We start from the raw sequence: 8,603 nt of genomic DNA on the forward strand, positions 1-8,603 counted from the left end.
TTTCCTCATCAGAGACAAAGGCATCAAGTTTATACCTACACCGAGGTCAAAAAATGACTTCTCAATTGTTATGTTTCCTATGGTGCAAGGTATGTAAAAACTCCCAGGATCATCTTTCTTCTCTGGCAACTCTCTTTGGAGGATAGCACTACATTCCTTTGTCATCTCAACAATCTGTCCTTCCTTCAGGGATCTTTTCTTTGTGAGTACTTCTTTCATAAATTTGGCATATAATGGCATCTATTCAAGTGCTTCTAAGAAAGGAATATTGATGCTGAGAGTCTTGAATATATCTAGGAATTTTGAGTATTGCTTATCCTCGTTTTCTTTTTTGAACCTCTGAGGGTACGGAAGTTTGGGGACATCTGGCTTCACCCCTTCCTTCTTCTCTTGTAGCTGTGTTTCAAGGATGTCCACATCTTTCTTTGAGCTTTTTGCATTCTTGGTCTTTCTCTCCTCTTCACTTTTCTCTTCTGTCTCTTCTTGTGGAACTTCTCTGTTCTGTTCTTCTTGATTGATGGCTTCCTTCTCCCTAGTCTTTTCACTTCCCACTATGATTGCTTTGCACTCCTCCCACTTTGTAGCTTTTCCTTTGTCCTTTGGATTGGAGATTGTATCACTTGGGAGAACATTGGTTGGCCGTTCAGCTTGTTTGGCCAATTGTCCCACTTGTCGTTCAAGGCTCTTCATGGTAGCTTCATTTCTCTCTTGCATTTTGACCAAGCTTTGAGTGGACTGAGAAATTTTTTGTATGGCTGCCTCAAGACTTGAAATTCTACTTTCATGATGGTCTGTTGGTGGTATGATGGTTGTGGAATGTGGTTGCTGGAAGTTATTTGTAGGGGTAGTGTGGTAGTTTTGGGGGTTAGATGTTAGTGCGGAAATGCTATTTTGATGAGTTTGTGGATTGTGGTGGGGTGGTTGATATGTATTTTGTGGTTTCTTGTATTGATTATTAGTGTTTTGCTGGTCGTGGTTTGAGTAAGTTGTGTTTCTTGAGTTGTTTTGGTTTGAGTTTTCTGCCACGGTTGCTGGCTGTGGGTGTGGTTATCTCCCCATCTGAGATTTGGATGGTTCTTCCAGGATGGATTGTAGGTGTCACCATAAACCTCATTTTGGCCTGAGCCTTGGTTGTGCACATATTGAGGTTGTTCCTGCTGCTGATTTTCTTGGTTTTCTTAATTTTGTCCCCATGTGGTTGATGGTTGGCTTGTATTCACTGCTGCAACTTGTAAACTATCAATCTTTTTAGCCATCTGCTCAAATTGTTCTTGAATCTGCTGCTGCATTATCTTGTTTTGAGCTAGGATGGTGTCCACCCCTTCCATTTCTAACACTCCTTTCCTTAGTGATGGTTGGCGTTGTCTCTGATGAGCAAAGAAGTATTGATTGTTTGCCACCATATCAATGAGGTTCTGAGCTTCTTCAGCTGTCTTCATAAGTTGCATCGAGTCTCCTGCGGAATAGTCAAGTGCCTCTTGAGCTTTCATTGTCAGTCCTTCATAGAAATTTTGGAGTTTATCCCATTCATTAAACATCTCAGGAGGGCACTTCCTGATTAGAGCCTTGTATCTCTCCCATGCCTCATAGAGAGGTTCAGCATCCATCTGTGTGAATGTTTGTACTTCGGTCTTCAATCAAATAATCCTCTGAGGCGGGTAAAATTTAGCAAGGAATTTGCTCACTAGATCTTCCCAATTGTTGATGCTATCTCTTGGAAATGACTCCAACCATTGAATGGCTTTGTCTTTGAGGGAAAATGGAAATAGCAGCAATTTGTAACTGTCAGGATGCATACCATTGGTCTTCACTGTGTTACATATCCTCAGGAAGGTGGATAGGTGCTGGTTTGGATCTTCCAAGGGGCCTCCTCCATAGGAACAGTTGTTCTGCACCAAGGTGATGAGTTGGGGCTTCAATTCAAAGTTATTTGCATCGACATTTGGGGTAAGGATGCTACTCCCACAATGCCTTGGATTAGCAAGTGTATATGAAGCCAAGACTCTCCTCTGGGGTTGACCATTGTTGTTGGCCATTCTCACTGGTGGATTTGTTGGATTTGTTGAGTGTTCCTCCAATTCATGATATTCTTCATCTGATTCTTCCTCTCCAGCAACATTTTTTTCTCTTGCTTCTCTTCTTAGCCTTCGGAGGATTCTTTCGTCAGTTTCATGAAAGGTAGGGATCTCTCTTCTTGTATCTGACATACAAGCAAAACACAAGAATCACACAATACCAGAAAAGCCGGGAATCAAGGAATTGAGCATCGAACCCTCACCGGAAGTGTTTGCACTCTCGTCGCTCAAGTGTATAGGGTCGATTCTCTCAACTCTCCCCTAATCATGCTTTCCAAGATTTGTTTTTCATCTAACAATCAACATTTATTTCATGCATGCATACAACTATCATGAGGACTTTTCATAGGTTGTAATGGGGCTAGGGTCAAGGTAAGGATGCATATTTGGTCAAGTGGACTTGAAATTTGAATCTTTGATTACCTTAAACTTCCCACTTAACCTATATAGCAACCTATACAATTCTAAACAAACCTTACTACCCATTCTTCACTTTTTCACATACTCATGCAATTTTTTCTTGATCACAACACATATGCATTGATTTTTTATTGAGCTTCACTTGCTTTGGGGCATTTTGTCCCCTTTTTATTTCTTTCTTTTTCTTCTTTTTCTATTTTTTCTTTTCTTTTCCATATTATTTTTTTATTTTATTTTTTTTGTTTTTCTCATCAATTTTTTTCTTTTTTAATAAGGTATATACAAGAGCATCAATGCATAAGGTTTTGCAATTGTTTAATACATGAGCATGTACCCAATTCCCAATATTTATAAAAAAATTACCTAACTACCCTTTTATTCACCCAATGTCCCAAGTTTTTCCACACTTGGATGATACTCACACTCACTAGCCTAAGCTAATCAAAGATCCAAATTAGGACATTTATTGTTTTTTCGCTTAAAGGCTTGTAATGTGCTAAAATTAAGAACAAGTGGGTAAATCGTAGGCTCAAATTGGCTAACAATGGAAAGTAAAAGGTAGGCTATTTGGGTAAGTGAGCTAATTGAAATAATAGCCTCAATCATATAAATGCACGAATACACAAAATAATGGACATAGAGAATCAAACAAATCAAAGATTACAATCATAGAAAGAGAACAATTGCATACAAGAAGGGAAAATAAGTGGTTATAAGATGTAACCACACAATTAGGCTCAAATCTCACAAGCTTGAGCCCTTCAATCTAGATGCTCCTGATTTTGATGCTATTGGCTTTGTTGACCAGCAGATTGCTCCTTATGGTGTCATTCCCACTGACGATGTCTCTCTTCTTCATCATTTGGATTTTATTACTCGGAGCAGCATCAAGATGGCACATATGGGGGCAGCTCTATATCGGACCACCCAAGATCTTCCTATCCATGCAACAAAGGCCTTTATGGAGGAGGCCAAGTCAGAGTTCGACCGGATCAAGGGTTTGAAGGAGGAGCTCGAGGTGAAGGTGGCCAGATTGAAGAAGGAGTTGGAGGGTGAGAAGACTTGGGCTATTTCCTTGGCAGCTTCTGCAAAGTTGTCTGAGGATATGGTGTTGAAGCATACGGAGAGCTATGTCACAACTTATAGGGAGATGATGGGTCTCAGGGAGAGTTTGGAGTCTGTCCGAGCTGATTATACCGAGCTTCAAGGTCATCTCGTGGGCAGTGTGAATGCTGCTTATGAGAATTTAAAGGAACAAATTCGAGTTCTTGCGCTCGAGCTTGACCTTACTCTTTTCAGCTTGGACAACATTGTGAAAGATGGTAAAATTGTCCCTGATGACCTTGATGATGATGACGATGTCGAGCCTCTTCCTGTGCCTGCTGCCAAAGTCTCTGTTGCCCCGCCTTCCTTAACTCCGGCAGCTGAGGCCGGTCAACCTGAGTCTGATCCTGACGTCCAGATCCTGAATCGGGATGATGGGACGGTGGATGCGGTACCCCTCCAGACTCGTCCTCCTTCCCCTCAGGATGCTGCTGCTGGGGAGTCTTTAGGTCCTCTATAATTATTTCGGATGTTTTGTATATAGCCCGACCTGTGGGCTTTGAACTCTTTTTATTTTGTAATTCGTGGTTTCTGACTGCTGGATACTTTGAGTTGCTTTTCTGTTAGCAACTTTATTTTTTGGGAAAAACAAAGTAGTTTCTCTGGCTTTTGGGGTCGACTTCAGGTGGCCTCTTGAGTCTTGTTATTATTATAACCTTGTTTTTTTTTTGTGACATGCTTGTCTGCACCTATCTGACACCTTTTATGTTTTTGAAAGTGTTGGAGCCTTGTTGTCCGATCTCTTTTGATTGCCTTCGTACTTTTATACTTGTAGCTTGATTCTTTTGAGGTCGTAGATCTTTGGGTCCAACCGGTGTGCATTCTGTCGGCCGACTTCTTCATTTCAACATGAAGTTATTTCTAGTAATCCATTTTGTTTGGGCCATTGTTAAGTCTCTTCTATGGATTTACCTTTTTTATAACTTTTGATAGCTTGATCGGGCCGACTTTGTCATGTCGGTTCTTTCTAAGTTATTTTTAGTAATCCATTTCATTTAGACCTTTGTCAGGTCTCTTTTAGGCTGAGTCAGAGGCTAGTTATGTTGTTCCTTGGCTTTTCTTTATCCCTTCGTTTATTGCTTTATCATGTTCCTATTAGGTTTCTTAGCATGCAAGTAATCATTTCCTGAGCGTTGCGCTTTTTGTTTTGCGTTTTTGTTTTACCCATTTTTCAAGGCTCCTAGTTAAGTATCTTTTCTCTATTATTATATATATATATATATATATATATATATATATATTACTATTTTTAGAGGTCGTAATACCTTACTATCTCAGTCTTATGACTTAAGCATAAGATTAAGTATGGTAGGGTGTTACTAAGTTACTTTTAGTAATCCATTTCATTTGGATCTTTGTCAGGTCTCTTTTATGGATTACTTTGGTAACTTGTGATTTTGTTGGGACCACTTTGTCATGTCGATCCCTTCTAAGTTATTTTTAGTAATCCATTTCATTTGGACCTTTGTCAGGTCTCTTTTATGGATTACTTTTATAACTTGTGATTTTGTTGGGACGACTTCGTCATGTCGATCCGTTCTAAGTTTTTTTAGTAATCCTCTTGTTCAGGGCTGGCCAGGCCTCTTTCTTAGGGATTTACTTTTTATAACTTTGTCATAGTCGACTGGTCTGACTTCTTTATGTCGGTCCGTATTTAAGTTATTTCTAGCGACCCACTTTTATTAAGACCTCGTCAGGTCCTTTCTTATGGATCACTTTTTATAACTTCTTGCATTTAATCTGTTTTATCGCTTTTCATCTTTGCCAATTTCGTAGAAATTGAGCTTTGAGCCTCGCTTGGTCGACCTTTGATGAATTGGGTTTTCATCTTTGTTGGCCTTTATCGTGATCGGGCAGCGAATTTGGTTTTCACTTTTGCAGATCTGTAGCTTTATAATCGGGCGATGAAATTTTGCGTTTCAAATTAATGCGTCTTGATAAAGGATTTGTAGAAAATATGAAAAAACTTTATTCAAAATAGAAAATATGCAAATATATACAGGTGGGAGTTTTACCCCCTTTAAGTTAGGTATTTTATGGATCTTGGCTTGGTGCCTCGTTAAAAAACCCTTTTAAGAAAAAAGAGTGCACCTCATCCTAAGATCTTTATTACCTCCTAACTGTAGTACCTCCTTAAGTTGCAGGCGTGTCATGACCTTGGGAGCTCTTGCCCTTTGAGTTCGGATAGCTTGTAGTAGCCTCTTCCGAGTACTTTTATGACTTGGTAGGGACCCTTCCAGTTTTCTGCTAGCTTTCCTTCTCCCAGTCGAGTTGTTCCGATATCATTTTGGATTAAGATGAGGTCGTTCTCGGCAAAGCTTCGCGGCACTACCTTTTGATTGTATCTTGAATCCATTCAACATTTTAATGCCTCTTCCCTGATTCGAGCTCTTTTTCGAATTTCTGGAAGTAGGTCGAGTTCTTCCCTTTGAAGTTGGGAGTTGGTCTCTTCACTGTAGTGGATCACTCTGGGCAATCCTTCTTTGACCTCCACTGGGATCATTGCCTCCATTCCGTAAGCTAATCGGAAAGGTGATTCCTTTGTGGTGGAGTGTGGAGTTGTTCGATATGCCCATAGGACTTGCGGGAGCTCTTCAGCCCAGGCTCCCTTTGCATCTGTAATCTCCGTTTTAACCCGGCTAATATGACTTTGTTAGCAGTTTCTGCTTGTCCATTGGCCTGGGGATGTTCTACGAATGTGAATTGGTGTTTTATGTTCAGATCGGCCACCAATTTTCTGAAGCCTGCATCTGTAAATTGAGTGCCATTGTCTGCGGTGATGGAGTATGGAACCCCAAACCGTGTGGCAATATTTCTATATAGGAATTTTCGATTTCTTTGAGCAGTGGCGTTAGCTAGGGGTTCTGCTTCAATCCATTTTGTGAAATAGTCTACCCCCACAATGAGGAATTTGACTTGTCCAAATCCTTGAGGGATAGGACCGAGAAGGTAGAGTCCCTATTTTGTGAATGGCCAGGGTGAGGTTACACTGATAAGCTCCTCTGGTGGGGCGATGTGAAAGTTGGCATGTTTCTGACATGGTGGACATGTCTTTACGAATTGTGTTGCTTCTTTTTGTAGAGTCAGCCAATAGAATCCGGCCTGGAGTACTTTTTTGGTAAGAGCCTGTGCTCCGAGATGGTTGCCACAGATGCCACTGTATACTTCTTCTAAAACTTCCTTTGTGTTGGAAGTCGGCACACATTTTAATAGAGGTGTTGAAATCCCTCTCTTGTATAGATTATTATTTACGATGGTGTAGTATTGTGCCTCCCATTTTAACTTCTTTGCCTCCTTCTTATCTATAGGGAGTGTTTCTGTTTTGAGGTAGTTAATTATGGGAGTCATCCATCCTTGATCCATACCTGTTACAGCTAGGACTTTTTCTTCTTCCGAGATTGATGGGTTCTGCAGCATTTCCTGGATGAGGCTTCTATTGTTAACCCCTTGATTGGTGCTGGCTAGTTTTGAGAGTGCATCAGCTCGAGCATTCTGTTCCCGAGGTATGTGGCGGACCTCATATTCCCCGAGTTGTCCGAGCTGTTCCTTAGTTTTGTCCAAGTATTTTTTCATGGTGGAATCCTTGGCTTGGTAGTTCCCTGTTATTTGTGAGGTGACTATTTGTGAGTCGCTGAAGATGATAAGCTTTTGAGCTCCAACCTCGTTAGCCAGCTTCAAACCAGCTAGTAGTGCCTAATATTCAGCCTGGTTGTTTGAAGCAGGGAACCCAAATTTGAGAGAAAGTTCGATTTGGGTTCCCTGATCGCTTTCTATTATCACGCCCGTGCCACTTCCAGTTTTGTTTGAGGAACCATCTACGTAAAGATTCCATTCTGTTGGGATTTCTGGGGTATCCATAAATTATGCAATAAAGTCGGCCAGATACTGTGATTTGATGGCTGTCCGAGCTTCATACTGAAGGTCAAATTCAGACAACTCGACTGCCCATTGCAAGATTCTTTCTGCTAAGTCTGTTTCTGCAAAATGCCTTTTATGGGCTTGTTGGTCCGAACCCTGATAATGTGGGCTTGGAAATATGGGCAAAGTCGTCGAGATGTTAATATAAGAGCATAGGCGAATTTTTCTATTTTTGGGTAGTTCAGTTCGGACCCTTGTAGTGCTTTACTGATGAAGTATATAGGTTGTTCTCCACTGTCGTCTTCTCGGACTAGTGCGGAGGCTACTTCCCGACTTCCTACTGCGAGGTACAATACAAGTGGTTCACCTTCCTGTGGCCGAGTTAGAACAGGTGGTTGTCCCAGGAACCTTTTGAAGTCTTGAAAGGCCTGTTTGCATTCTGTTGTCCATTCAAACCTCTTTCCTATCCAGCTAGGACAAGGCCGCCAATCTTCCATTGAGTTGTTGTACCTCTTTGATGCAAGTTGGACTCTTCATGTTGAGTATGGCCCAGCACCCAGCATGATTTGCCTCGATTCCTCTTTGTGTAAGCATAAAACCCAAGAATTTGCCCACTTCTACTGCGAAGGTGCATTTTGCAGGGTTAAGTCGCATGCCATGCCTTCTTATAGGGTCGAATACTTGGGTGAGGTCGGATAGCAACGACTCTTCACTTTGTGTCTTTATTAACATGTTGTCCACATAGACTTCCATGACTTTTCCGATATGGTCTGCGAAGACTTTATTCATTAATCTTTGATAAGTAGCTCCTGCATTTTTGAGTTCGAATGGCATGACGATGTAGTAGTAATTTGCATTCGGGGTTAAGAATGAAGTTTTTTCTTGATCAGGAGTGTACATTGGGATTTGATTGTATCCCGAATAGGCATCCATAAACGAGAGGTATTTGTATCCGGAGGAGGCATCCACCAGAGCGTCGATACTTGGGAGAGGATAGGGATCTTTTGTGTAGGCTTTGTTGAGATCAGTGTAGTCGGTGCACATGCGCCACTTCCCATTTGATTTTTTCACTAAGACGACGTTAGCTAGCCATAGCGAGTACTTGACTTCTCTTATGAATCCTGCCTCCAGTAGAGCTTGTACCTG

Source organism: Arachis ipaensis, chromosome B03, assembly GCF_000816755.2.
Source record: "Arachis ipaensis cultivar K30076 chromosome B03, Araip1.1, whole genome shotgun sequence".
Taxonomy (NCBI): domain Eukaryota; kingdom Viridiplantae; phylum Streptophyta; class Magnoliopsida; order Fabales; family Fabaceae; genus Arachis; species Arachis ipaensis.